The sequence below is a fragment of the Delphinapterus leucas genome, chromosome 4 (genome assembly GCF_059928025.1).
Source record: "Delphinapterus leucas isolate spDelLeu-1000000601 "Yukka" chromosome 4, BTC_Dleu_Yukka2, whole genome shotgun sequence".
In the NCBI taxonomy this organism is placed as follows: Eukaryota; Metazoa; Chordata; class Mammalia; order Artiodactyla; family Monodontidae; genus Delphinapterus; species Delphinapterus leucas.
The window spans coordinates 99,511,831-99,527,073 of record NC_143132.1 but is presented as its reverse complement, the minus strand read 5'-3'; positions in this window follow the sequence as shown (position 1 = coordinate 99,527,073).

The window sequence follows — 15,243 nt, the reverse complement described above, 5'->3', positions numbered from 1 at the left end:
GAGGTCCCTAGCCTGTCTGCCTTCTTCTCATCATTTTTCAGAGTCTTCTTATGTTTGTTTTATGTATAATGTACACATCTGACAGTTGTACTAAGTGGAAAGAATAGAGAAAATATGTCTACTCTATTACCCAGAAGGGAAAGCCTGATGTACATACCTACCTTTAAATTAGCAGTTTCAAGGATTTTATTGTTAATATTTCTTATATCTCCTTTATTTTATTTTTAAAAGATCTGTTTTTAAAAGAATGTGAATGACTTGTCTTTTTCAAGAAAATTCAACCATTTTATATCACATCCTCACCCTAGAGACTACAGGCTTTGAAGAATGATTTCAGCAAATATATGCTGTTATTTATCCATCTGTAGAAGCTTAATAAATCCAAGGAAAGAATTCCCACCAGACTTAAATCAGCTGAGATGCCATGGGAGTTTTACTAATTTTGTCTGCTCTAAAGCAGTTTGACCACCACCCAAAATATTTGCTTATGAAAATTTGGTATATTTACTAATTTGATCTCAATTTTTTTCAAATGTAAACATTTCCCTAGCTTTATATAGAATAATTATCTATCTCATTTAATAGTGTATTTTAGGCTTACTGTTATACAAATTCAAGCTAGATGTATTTTCAATCTCACAATTTAAGAAACTATTGACAAAAGCATTGTATTTTTACAATTTGAAATCTGTAGCTGAGAAGATAAAATTGAATCCTCTTTTGATCTAACAATAAATAATTATCTCATCATCTTTAATAACATTCTAAATTTTGCTTAGCAGTATCTTATACATAGCCGATACAAAGGTTTGCTGATTTTTATTTCTATACACTGAGGATTTCAGTCATGTTTTATTGATACACCTTTTGTTTTGCTGTCAAATTGTGTTGTATTTTCAGCAATACTTTATATTAAGCTATGTTTTTTACAGAAACATTTTTTTAGAGTATTTTCAACATGAACTATGTGGCAATTCCATATGTGAGCCTTCAGCAAATGGCTGGGTGTATAACTATTTTTATATAAAACAGAAACCCATCTGGGTGAACATTTTTCTTCAGATATTATAGTTATTTTCTAAAAGTTCAAAATATATATTGTAACTCATATGCAAGTTTTATGTAGTTAAATGTCTATTAAAATAGGTAGAGACAATGTGATGACAATAACCGTTTGACTGTAAAGGAGGGAATTCTTTTCTTACGCAGTTGGGAAGAGAACAATGGTTGTTTTCCAAACTCATGTACCTCTTCTTCTATAGGCATAGAATTTTAGGGTGCCAGTCCCTTTTGCAGCTGAGCATGGCTATTTGACTAAGCCCTCAAAACGGAATGTGAGTGAAGGTGACGTGCGCCAGTTTCAGATTTGGTTGAAACACCTTGCTTGTGTTCTCTGCCACTCTTTTTTCTTCCTTGAGGATGCAGTTATGATAACCCAGCCACCTAATAAGTCATGCCTTGGAAATGACATAGTTATTGTCTTCCTAGGTCTTTCAACCTCGGCATGAAACATATTGCTTTTTTCCCTGTCTATGTTGTTGAAAACCCATCCTGGGAAGTTACATCAGAGAAGAAATACTTTTATTAGGTTTGAACCATTATGGTCTATCTATTACAGCAGATTAGTCTAAACTAACACAGAGTATTTAATTCAAAATTGGATTAGATTCTAAATAAATACAGAGGATCATTATGTTTTTACATTGCTATTTATACTAATACAACTATTAAAAAAGGGATGTCTTGAGAGTTTACCACAGTGTAGTATAATTCCTTTCATGTATGCAGCTTTTTGAACTTTGCTTAAAATGGTAGATGGCATTGAGGGATAATGGCAAGTCCTATACAGATGTACCTGGGCCTGTTAAATATTTTTTTTCATTGTAGTAGGATTATGGAATTATATTTTTTCTTCTTTTTCCGGTTTAACACAATGCACATATTTTACTTTTGTAAACCAAAATATAAACAAGTTTATTTTTTAAATTAAGTATATCAATCACATCTTAAGAGAAAGTCTGTTGTCTTTCCTTCTATATACATATTTGTTGATGTCCTTCAGCCAAAGACAGGTACATGGTTGAATAAAGTTGGACTTATTGCCTTATTGCTGAGTGAGAACACATATAATGGGTAATTATGGGACTTCTCAGTGAGAAGGTATCCACAAAATGTATTACATATATGTTCTGTGCTTCTAAGTAATTGGGGGGAGGGTTAAATGAAGCAGGATTTTGCTCTGGACTAGATGTGCTTAGAAAGCAAGAATGATTTTATGTTTAAGTATCTTAACAACTTTTATTTAAAAGATGAGAATAACAAAGTGGGGTTAAGGCTACAATTTTAAAACATGCTGCAGTTACATATATTAGTCAGGAAATGGGTGTTTAGCCACTGCTTTAGTTTGTAAAATGTTACTGTTTTTGTCTGTGCTTAGACATGATTATTAAGTTGTTACACTTTTGTTCTTTTTCCATCATGATCATAAGAGGCCTTGCTTGATGTTTGTATTTTGTACAATTTTTTATGTAAAATAGGGGGTCATCAGAGCTTAGTTGTATCAAACCAACTTCTAGCAACATCGAGTCTTAATTGTCAGGGCTGAGCCAGCTACTTACTGTCAGGAGTTACTTTTCTACTTCTTAGGCCCTGCTTTTGTCCACGGGTACATGAAGTGAGGACACAGGATAGTAATTTTTGACCCAGATATTTACTGTTGCCAAGATTTTTCTCTTCAGGAGGTTGTTCACAGCACATTGCCTGCTGTTTGAATAGAATTATTTTCCCATTCATTTTGGTGCATTTTAAATGACAGTAGAATTTAAAAGACTGAACAAGATACTTCAGCCAACTGCAAGAAAATAGTTTTTGGTCTTTGTGATAGGCCTTGAAGAAGACAGAGGCCTGAATAACCAAACCTAGGCAATAAAAACCTGTCCTAAATCCAGCTGTGCATTTCTAAAGATCAAATAAGCTTTTCTTTTAGCCTAATCACAGGTTATTCTACGTGACCTAAAGTATTCATATATGTGCAGCAAGAAGTGTTTATTATAGGATAACTTCCTCCTTGGCTAGGTAAATAGAAATCAAGGTTATACATTTGTCCACAACAATTTTGACTAATAAATTCAAGTTTAAACTGGTTTGTTGGGTTTCCAGAGCATAAATTATGTTCTCAAAAGAAGAATCATGGGAATATAATATTTATCTCATTAGGAGATAATCAGTTACTGATTATTTTAGGTGGGAAGATTCTTTGAACAAGGTTAAGCAGTTCCTGCAAAGCAGACTGGAATGTCTCCAAAGAAAACAATCTAACTATTATAACAAGGATAAACCCAAGAGTACTTTCCATTCCTGGTGGTGGGCTAGATTTTGCAGGTAGGGTTGTAGTTCTTCAGCACAAATATCTACTGATATGGGCTCAAAGTTCAGTATTAACAAGACTGAAGTTTGGGATTAATTATGTGAGGAAAACTTAAGTATTAGAAGAGACAATTTAAAAATGTTTATCTCCTGAAATGTTTAAAGGAACAGCTATTAAATGTTTTTGTCAGTTAAGGTTAGGTAGGGGATGAAATATCCATCAGTTGGTTAATTTCAGAGCAATCACAGAAGATGATGGTGTCTAAAAGTAACAAGAGGAAGGTAAGAAAGAGCACATTGATAAAACTTTGTTAATTAAAAGTGCATGTCTAATATAATAATATGCAAGAGTAATGACAGAATAAAAAGAAAGAGGCTACTGAAGAATTAGAAAATTAATCTTGTTCTCTTACTTTGCTCAGAAGTTGCCCACTTTTGCAATCATTAACCTGTTCTACTGTCTTGGGAGAAAGCAGACCACTTCTACAGTTAGTTTCTGGTGAATTTCTAGCAATCCCTAATTTGAGGTTTTCTAATGGAACTGATATATGGTAGTCATGAAAAAGTTATTTATGTCTTTTTAGCTGGAAATCATAAATCAAAGGATAAACACTATGGGGTTTTACTGTTACATCAGTTGCTAATAACACCAGATAGAGTCTTTTCCATTGTATTCAAGATCAGTTTTTCTTTTTCAGAAGACTAAATCTCCATGTTCCAGATCATGCAAAGGCTACTTTGGTGATATTTTTGGATATGCAACTTGAATATGTTTGTACTAAAGCTGGAGGTATATGGGTTTCTGGCAGCATTTAGTCATATTGGCCAGTAATAGAATAGAATCTCCCTCACAATTCTAAAATTCATGGGACAGTCTATTATTAACTCAGGAAAACTTGGGGTGCCTAGGTGTAGTTGATTTCATGATCATCAAGGATACAGGCAATACTTTGAGGCTTATAAGTGTTATGCTTTCTAAGACTTTTGATGTTTATAACTGTAGAATTCTATTAGTTATCTTTACAGTTTCTGAACTTTGTGGGAAATAAGGACAGTGAACTTTCTAAGTAAATGACAAATCTTTATGGCTTAAAATAACAATGGCACATAAAAGTGTGTCCCTTTTACTGTAGAGATACAATGGGATACTCAATATGAGGAATACACAGCTTTCCTGCAAGGAAAATCTCCAAAGCAGCCTAAGAAGAAGCAAAAATAGTCAGAAGATAGTTATAGCCCATTGGGAGGTATTCAAATGGGACTTAAGGGTTGGCTCTTTTCCATGTCCTACCTTTGCATTCTTGACAAAGTTATGTAATTGGCAAATAGGACATTCATAGGAAAATACCCTTAATATTATCTCACCAAGTTTGGTTCAATATCATTGCCAATATATCTCTGCTGTTACGAATATTTTCAAGAATCATTTTTCTAAATTTCAGCTTTCTTAGGGTTATTTTCTTAAGCAATAGTAAACTGCATAAAATTTCTTTAATTTGTTGTGCTTTACTATATGTGGTTTCTAGAGACATCAGGAAATATTTGCTTCCAAAGTATTTTAATGTTATCAATGAACCCATAATCATACCTACTATTAGGATAAATATATGCTCTTTTATAATTTGTCAGTTGGAAGTTTTTGGTGAGAGCAATGAATCCAATTGATTAAACTGATGTAATTTCTAGAATACTTTTATATTTCAATAGCAAATTCACATCAGTGATAGCAAAACATTCTTAGTAATTTTTAGACTTTTTTGAAGTATGAACCATTAACAAACAAATTTAATTAAGGTTTATCCATAGGACTTTTAGAGAGTTTAGGTATGGTGTGGATAGTGCTCAACATAGTTAAGAATTATTGGCTTATCTTTCTTCAGATTAGAGAACAAAGGTAGCTGTGTTTAAAGTACTTCTGCAATAGACAGTGATATGTGAATGGGAGACGACGCTAATTCATAGGAGGAAAGGCAACTAATCATGAAGTGGTATATCCTGTCAATAGAAGAGTCTATAGGACAGAGTATCTTTAAGTTTAGTGGAGATCATCAAATGAAAACAACTGAAGCAGTCACCACTTTTGTTGCTACTGCCTTTATACAAGGTGGATATGCCTTGGCTTTTGGATTTAATGGAAGATTGAAATAAACAATGGCTCTTTGATGGTTCCCATGTAATAAGGGCAGAGGCACTTATTGTGCCTGTGCAAACATTTTGTGAACAAACGTAAAATAGGGTTTTTGTGAACCCAGAATCTTGGAAATTAATCTGTTTGTAGTTTGTAGACTTTACCAATCTTTGAATTTAGTCATAAGTTTACTTTTTCTTAACTTGACGAGTACCTAAGCACTCTTGCTCTGCGAAAGACAATGTCAAGAGAATGAAAAGACAAGCTGCAGACTGGGAGAAAATATTTGCAAAAGACACATCTGATAAAAGACTGTTACATGAAATATACAAAGAATTCTTAAAAATCAACTATATAAAAATGAGCAATCCATTAAAAATTGGGCCAAAGATCTGAACAGAAATTTCACGAAAGAAGATACTGGTGGCAAAAAAGCATATAAAAAAAAAATGCTCACATCACATGTCATCAGGGAAATGTAAATTAAAACAGTGAGATACCACTACATACCCATTAGAATGGGCAAAATCTGGAACACTGACAACACCAAATGCTGGTGAAAATATGGAGCAACAGGAATTCTTAATTCCTGTTGGTGAGAATGCAAAATAGTACAACCACTCTGGAAGACAGTTTCTTGAAAAACTGAACCTACTTTGCCCATATGAGCCAGCAAATGCACTCCTTGGTATTTACCCAAAGGTGTTGAAAACTTATATCCACACAAAATCCTTCACAAGGATGTTCATAGCAGCCTTATTCATAATTGCCAAAACTTGGAAGCAGCCCAGATGTCTTTCAGTAGGTGAATGCATAAACAAACTGTGGTACATCCATGCAATGGAATTGAAATATTCGGTGCTAAAAAGAAATAAGTTATCAAGCCATGAAAAGACATGGAAGAAATGTAAATGCATTTTACTAAATTAAAGAAACAAATTGGAAATGGCTACGTACTGTATAATCCCTACTATATAACATTCTGGAAAAGGCTGAACTATGGAGACAGTAAAAAAAAATATCAGTGGTTGTCAGGGGTTGGTAGGGGAGAAGTGATGAATAGGCAGACCACAGAAGATTTTTAGGGCAGTGAAAATACTCTGCATGATCCCATAATGATGGATATATGTCTTTATATATCTGTCCAAAGCCATGGAATAGCCAACACTGAGTGAACCTTAATGGAAACTATGGACTGTGGATGATTAAGATGTGTCAGTGTAGGTTCATCAATGGTAACAAATGTACCACGCTGGTGGGGGATGTCAATGATGGGGGAGGTTATGTATATGTGGGGGAAAGAAGGTATATTGGAAATCTCTGTACTTTCTCCTCAATAGCGCTATGAACCTTAAACTTCTTTTAAAAAATCTTAGTTTTAAAATACACAAGCATTAAAATATATTTATATTAATAAATTTTTAACATAATTAAAATTTTGAGATTTCTAGTCAAGTCTAATTACCCTTCTCTTATAAGATGAATGGAGAAATCTTTGTGTTACCTAATGATCATTTCAGGAAAACTAAAAATGATATAGGCAGAGAGATATGCATTATTCATACATATGTACATATATTCATACATTCATACATATTTCTGAATTTGAGAAAGGTAAAGTTAATAATAGTTTTTAGACAAGATATAGTATATATATTTAAAGAAAAAAGCATTTATAGACGCCATTGTAACAACACTCAGTAATAAACAACAATAATTGTTAGAGACTTAACCTTTTAAAAAGTAAGAAATATTTCCAAATTTATTTAACCATATGTCAAAAGGAAGAGTTAACAGAATATTTTAGTGACAAAAAGGAAGCACTATATATGAGCAGAAAATAACTTAGCCATTTTATAAAATAAATAAAAAAGAAACAATTCTAACTTATTTTATATATTATTCATAAAACAGTTTATATTGAGTTAATTATTAATATACTTTTATATGGCAAAGATGCATAAACATACAAATAGGGAATAAATTTAAAGCTTTTAACTAAAGCTTTAAAATATAATTAGCTATCAGCATTTTAAAGAAAATAATATATGTATCATTACATCTGTTCCCTTGAAAAACTGTAAGAAACTAACACAACATTATAAATCAACTATAATCCAATAAAATTTAAAAAAAGAAAAACTGTAAGAAATTTCTTAATAAACAAGAATAAAGTCATATCCATTAACTTTTATACATATTCATATTTCTCTGTAATTATTTTAGGTAGTTTGGTCATTCACTTATATTAATCATCAACTTTAAATAATGATTTGAACCAAACAGTGGTTAACCAAATTAATAATTTTCTTTTCTTTCCAATACAAGAAAAAAGAAAGCATAACAAACAAAACAAAATAAAAATGATACATTGAAAACTGTTTAGCTATTATTTTTCTTATTGAGAAATCATTTTATATTATTTTGACAAATTTTGAGATGACAAAAAAAGAAATATATACATATGATATCACAAAAGACCTTTACATGTTCTCTTAATTTTAGCCATTCAAATAAATAAGGTAAATTATGTTTAGTGACCAATGTTAAGCACCTATTTCTACTTAGAAATTGACCTGGTACATAAGGCTTATGTCCTAGTTAACATAGTAATTTTGGATAAGGATAATATTAAATAAACACTCTAAAGGATGTCAGTCATTAACATTCCATTTATTTATATATTACATATATTATTTTATATATTTTATATTTATATATTATGTATTATATATACATATAGTTTTTAACAAGTTATAGACACCTGATAATTTACATAACTCATAAACCCAGTGCAGGAAATTCTGGGAGTTTAATCTTAAATCATGAGATACTTTAATCTTAAATCAGTTTAATCCTGATTTTATATGAGCTAAATATTGTGCTGACTTTTTTTAATGGTAAACTAAATTTTAAAGACTCTTTAAAATCATTCCAAAGGCTCTTCTTCTGTCTTGGAACATTTTCTTTGTATCTAGTAGCTACAAATGAAGGCTATTACGCAAAAATACTTTTAAAAGTCATAAAAAGAAACAAAAAAGTTTAATTACTATCCTTTAATTCTTTTAGACATTTTTGACTGCCTTTCCAGATTAGATATTCCTATAGTGTGCATGTAAGAATACAATCATTTTTTTCTCACCAATCTTTAAAATTTCAAAATTGAGGAAAAAAAAAAAGCAAGAAGAAGTAAAACAAAGAAGGTGAAGTGAGATGGAGACAACTTCAGACATATATAAAATTATCATTAAGAAGCACTAATGTTCTTCCTCTGCTAGGAGAAGGCAGAACATTTAGATGCAGTAAAAGGCATTTTGACATGTATACACAAAAAAAAGAAAAAGAGTGGTTGAATTAATAACTTGGGCCCTTAAAAACTTAACAAGCTGCATACTTAAAAAATAATAATACTTACTAATCCCCAACGTAGAAACATAAGTGGAGTACTTCATATGCTAAGCAAAGTATTTTTCTTCCTTCAAAGCTGTTCTTTGTTTGCACTTCTCAGTAGAACAATTCTGTTCACCTCAAAATTCCAAAAAGTAACCACTGCAATTTCAAATTATCCTAATTAAATTGTGCCAGTCTGAGAAACATAATTTAACATTATGGTAAAGAAATATGAATAAAGAGAATGTTTGGCCTGGAAGAGTCACATTTTATATTAAGAAGGCAACATGAGAACAACAATGACCAATAACAATGATGTTTCTGCAAACTTGTGTCTTTGGAAATTGACCAAAGACCAATTGACAAAACTTCTGATTCTGAGCAGATAAAACTGAGCAAAGAAGTTCTCAGAAACGTTAATACAAGACTGAGAAAGAAATTCTTTGTAAGGTTTCAAATGATGAGAAGAGGACACATTTCTCAAAACTCTGGTCTGAGAAGAAATTAAGAACCCCTCGACCTCAGGGTTGGTTTGAGGAAGCTGATCATGCTACCATTCTCTCAGTTTTCCCCTTTTAAAGATTACAAAACAAAACAAAACAACCAAGAAACACTCAAGACAAAAGACAAGTAAACAAACCATAGGAGAAGAAATTAGAAGACTAGGGGAAAAAAAATCATTAACAAACAATAGAAATCCAGACAACCAAAATTCCCAGAGGACTTTATTTCTTGGCAAACAAACAAAACAGAATAAAGCCAGCAATGAAGGGTCTCAGCAAAATACTCGTGCCCCATTCTTAAGTTTACCATCCAGTTACGGGCATGGTAGCCTCATCTCGGCCTCTCCCTAGTGATTGCCTATGTGCACATTATTGTTAGTGCTCATCTGGGCAGTGAGCGCTTTAGCTGGATCTTGAGGGCTTTAGTTAGATCTTCAGCTGGATCCATTTCTCTTGTAAACCTCAGGGAACACATCTGTAGTCAGACAAAATTGGGATTATGGCATCTCTTCCAGGTTGCCCATTTTATTGGCATAGAGTTGCTTGTAGTAATCTCTCATGATCATTTGTATTTCTGCAGTGTCAGTTGTTACTTCTCCTTTTTCATTTGTAATTCTGTTGATTTGGGTCTTCTCCCTGTTTTTCTTGATGAGTCTGGCTAATGGTTTACCAATTTTGTTTATCTTCTCAAAGAACCAGCTTTTGGTTTTATTGATCTTTGCTCTTGTGTCCTTCGTTTCTTTTTCATTTATTTCTGGTCTGATCTTTATGATTTCTTTCCTTCTGCTAACTTTGTGGGGTTTTTTTCTTCTTTCTCTAATTGCTTTAGGTGTAATGTTAGGTTGTTTGAGATTTTTCTTGTTTCTTGAGGTAGGATTGTATTGCTATAAACTTCCCTCTTAGAACTGCTATTGCTGCATCCCATAGGTTTTGGGTCATCATGTTTTCATTGTCGTAAATTTCTAGGTATTTTTTGATTTCCTCTTTGATTTCTTCAGTGATCTCTTGATTATTTAGTAGCAAATTGTTTAGCCTCCATGTGTTTGTATTTTTTACAGTTTTTTTCCTGTAAGTGATATCTAGTCTCATAGCTTTGTGGTCAGAAGTGACACTTGATATGATTTCAATTTTCTTAAATTTACGAAGGCTTGATTTGTGACCCAAGATATGATCTATCCTGGAGAATGTTCCATAAGCACTTGGGAAGAAAGTATATTCTGTTGTTTTTGGATGGAATGTCCTATAATTATCCATATTGTTTAATGTGTTCTTTAAAGCTTGTGTTTCCTTATTTATTTTGATTTTGGATGATCTGTTCATTGTGAAAGTGGAGTGTTAAAGTCCTCTACTATTATTTTGTTACTGTTGATTTCCCCTTTTATAGCTATTAGAATTTGCCTTATGTATTGAGGTGCTCCTATGTTGGGTGCATGAATATTTACAATTGTTATATCTACTTCTTGGATTGATCATTTGATCATTATGTAGTGTCCTTCTTTGCCTCTTGTAATGTTCTTTATTTTAAAGTCTATTTTGTCTGATATGAGAATTGCTATTCCAGCTTTCTTTTGATTTCCATTTTCATGGAATACCTTTTTCCCTCCCTTCACTTCCAGTTTGTATGTGTCCCTAAGTCTGAAGTGGGTCTCTTGCAGACAGCATATATATGGGTCTTATTTTTGTTTTCCATTCAGCCAGTCTATGTCTTTTGGTTGGAGCATTTAATCCATTTACATTTAAGGTAATTATTGATATGTATGTTCCCATTACCATTTTCTTAATGATTTTGGGTTTGTTTTTGTAGGTGTTTCCTTCTCTTGTGTTTCCTGCCTAGAAAAGTTCCTTTAGCATTTGTTGTAAAGCTGGTTTGGTGGTGCTGAATTCTCTTAAATTTTGCTTGTCTGTAAATATTTTAATTTCTCTGTTGAATCTGAATGAGATTCTTGCTGGGTAGAGTAATCTTGATTGTAGGTTTTTCCCTTTCATCACTTTAAATATGTCCTGCCACTCCCTTCTGGGTTGTAGAGTTTCTGCTGAAAGATCAGCTCTTAACCTTATGGGGATTCCCTTTTATGTTATTTGTTGCTTTTCCCTTGCTGCTTTTAATATTTTTTCTTTGTATTTAATTTTTGATAGTTTGATTCATATGTGTCTTGGCATGTTTCTCCTTGGATTTATCCTGTATGGGACTCTCTGTGCTTCCTGGACTTGCTTGACTATTTCCTTTTCCATGTTAGGGAAGTTTTCAACTATAATCTCTTCATATATTTTCTCAGATCCTTTCTTTTTCTCTTCTTCTGGGACCCCTATAATTCAAATATTGGAACATTTAATGTTGTCCCAGAGGTCTCTGAGACTTTCCTCAATTCTTTTCATTCTTTTTTGTGTATCCTGCTCTGCAGTAGTTATTTCCACTATTTTATCTTCCAGGTCACTTATCCGTTCTTCTGCCTCAGTTATTCTGCAATTGATTCCTTCTAGAGAATTTTTAATTTCTTTTATTTTTTTGTTCATCATCGTTTGTTTGCTCTTTAGTTCTTCTAGGTCCTTGTTAAAAATTTCTTGTATTTTCTCCATTCTATTTCCAAGATTTTGGATCATCTTTTCTATCATTACTCTGAATTCCTTTTCAGGTAGACTGCGTAATTCCTCTTTGTTTGTTTGTGTGGTGGGTTTTTACCTTGCTCCTTCATCTGCTGCATATTTCTCTGTCTTCTCATTTTGTTTAACTTACTGTGTTTGGGGTCTCCTTTTTGAATACTGCAGGTTCATATTTCCCTTTGTTTTTGGTTTCTGCCCCCAGTGGGTGAGATTGGTTCAGTGGTTTGTGTAGGCTTCCTGGTGGAGGGGACTGGTGCCTGTGTTCTGGTGGGTGGGGCTGGATATTGTCTTTTTGGTGGGTAGGGCCACATCCAGTGTTGTGTTTCGGGGTGTCTGCAATCACCTTCTACTCTATTTGAGATAAAATGTAGAATATTTAATCCTATCTTCAAGATCCTATTGTGTTTGGTTCTTGTCCTTCTCTCCAGTCCCCTCTGGTACCATTCTCATTCTACCAGTACTTTCCAGACTTACTAGTTTTCCTCTTAACATCAAGGTCATCTACCTCTTTCCTGTACTCACTGCCTAGAACGCCCTTCCCCAATATTATTTTTTACCTAGTTAACTCCCCCTCCATTCACTTGTTCATTTATTACTTTATCAAGTACTTACTGGACACCATTTCTGTGCCAGGCTTAGGCACAGGGGATACTTTCATAAGTGAAACTAGCAAAGTCACTGTTATTTTGCCATTGACTCTCCACTGAGTGCTGCTGTGTCACCTGCTCTCTGTTCCATGGGTTGTAAATTGTCATCTTTACCTTATAAAAGGAGCATGTAGCATAATCTGTATCTTTGGCATATTTCCATCAGTTATTTTCATACTTGTGGAAGAAATATTATACTTCTTTTTGCCTGCTTTTGGACATTTTTACATACTCTTAAAGACAATTTATCAAAGTCACTTCTAACTTTATTTTTTATCAATAGTGTTTACTTAATATCTATTTCCTCTGTGCAGTTTAACAAATGTAGTCTTTTGAAGAAGCATTGTTTTTTCTCCTGCTTTTTTTGTTTGTTTCCTGTCTTGTGGTATTTAATAACACTGACCACAATATAGATTTATTAAATGAATTAATATATATTCTTTTTTTTCTTCTAAATTGACAGAAACTACTCCTTTGACAATAAGAAGGAAATATTATGGATACATCTAAATAAACTTTTAGATTTCTAAATAAGAAAACCTTATTTTCTTTTATTATTCAGGATATATAATGACTACAATAACTACAGATCATGAATTGGTTGGTGTCCAGAATATTGTATCACTGAAAGCAGATAAACATAGATATTATTTGGCTCCACTTCAAGTAGTATTGAGATTTTATGCAAAATAATGTGTTTTGAGTGAACATAAGCAAATTTAGATGATTAGCATTGTTTTTTTTTTAAATAAATATCAGTATCCTCCAATAATTAGAAGTAAGTGAGTACTGTAGGTTTCCTATCCATATCCTTACTACCAGGACACACCCACTTCCATAGATGCCACAATGAAGCAAATAAAAAGAGAGATAAAGAATATCTTTCATCTACTTACCATTTGATAGCTCCGTCATTCATAAACAGTACTCCCTTCTGTCAAAACTTAGCAAAGGAGTTTGGGAAATATTATTTGCTTACCTCTAGCTCCAGTTATTCAGAGAAGGTCATATTTGGGGTGAATACATTATTGGTACATAACTGGAGCACTGGAAGTCTCATCCTGGGTAGAAAAGCATGAAGAGGTCTTTAGATATTTATGGAAATGATTCTAAAATATTTCTAGCCAATACCACAAATTTCACCAGTAAGAGTCTAATTTTGACTCTCATTATGTTAATGATACACATAGCTGAAGTGTATTTCCTGCCTCTGGTACATGGTCTTCAAACCCCTTAGAGTTGTATTCCTCATTAGGGAACAGAGTGCCCCAAAGGCATAGATTAAAACTCACCTCCACTGATATCACACCGCCTTTACTAAAAATAATTAAAATAAATTAGAAATTAATTCAATTCTAATTAAAACAAATTAGAAAACACTTAGCATTATGAAATTGTTTTCTTGCTCTTTTGCTATTTTATTCTAACTTTGCTGTTTCACCATAGGGGTAAGATTATAATCACTACAACAAAACCAACGGAATCAGTTTAATTCAGGGTCCACAGATACTAGCAAGGCTTCAAAGAACTTTTCTTCTACTTTACCAATATTTCCTCCTCCTGAGAGTATGTGAAGAGATAGCTCATGTTTACTGTAATACTTTTTTAGGCTACAATGTGTTCCTTTGCTGTTATCTGCACCAACGACAGCAATATCACTTCAGTGCTGAAATAAATAATTGTCAAGTGACTTCTTATCTTGGTAACTTGTTCAGCTCCATGCTGCTACAATTGTCAATATTGATATTTGTTATTAATATCCAATGGAACCTTAACAAAAAAATTACTCATTTTTTTGCATCCCATCTTCCTAGAACATAAGTAAGAGTCTATGAAAGGAAATATGAAGCACTTCAGGAGTCTAGACATGTTCATTCATGACTGAACCCAAAAACAAATCTAGTTCAGATTGAATTTGGAATCTCTGACATATTTACATAGCTTAATGTTCCAGAAAAGCCCAAAGTGAAAATCTGAGCTTAGTTGTTTGTAGAAGTGCCCTCTTCCAGCTTTTATATGCAAATGCTAATCAGATTATGAGCAACATGTGCTTTGAAGAATAAAGAGGAAGGTATGATTGCTAGTGAAGAAGTTGAAGCGACAAGGGCACTGGAGGAAATTTTATATCTTCCCTCCCACCTGGCCAAAATCATTCTTTATTTTAGTTTTCCATGTAGAGGATGAATAAAGCCAGTAGTGGAGGGAGCCTTTATTTATGAGAGACTTTGTGTATTCCTTTAGGGTCTAGGTAAAAAATGCCATAACAGAGTTGAGGAAGAGCTATTAAGCTTCCTCACATTCCTCCACTTCCAACAAAACATGGAATAATTGTGGCACTCTAACCTGGGTGTTGTGGCTTTCCCTCAGGTCTTGGTGTTTTCACACATGACACTGACCCCACAAGCAGTTGAGGGCTTCCTACTAAAGCAAACATAATGGAATAAACTAACTCAAAATCACTTGTAAGACACTTAGCATTAGATAGGGTTGAGGTACTAATATACCATAACATATTAATGTTACCTTGTTTTTCCTCATTTATAGGTAAATCAGAATGAATGGATTTTCAAGGTTTGGATAGATTGCAGACATCAACTATAGTAATTCT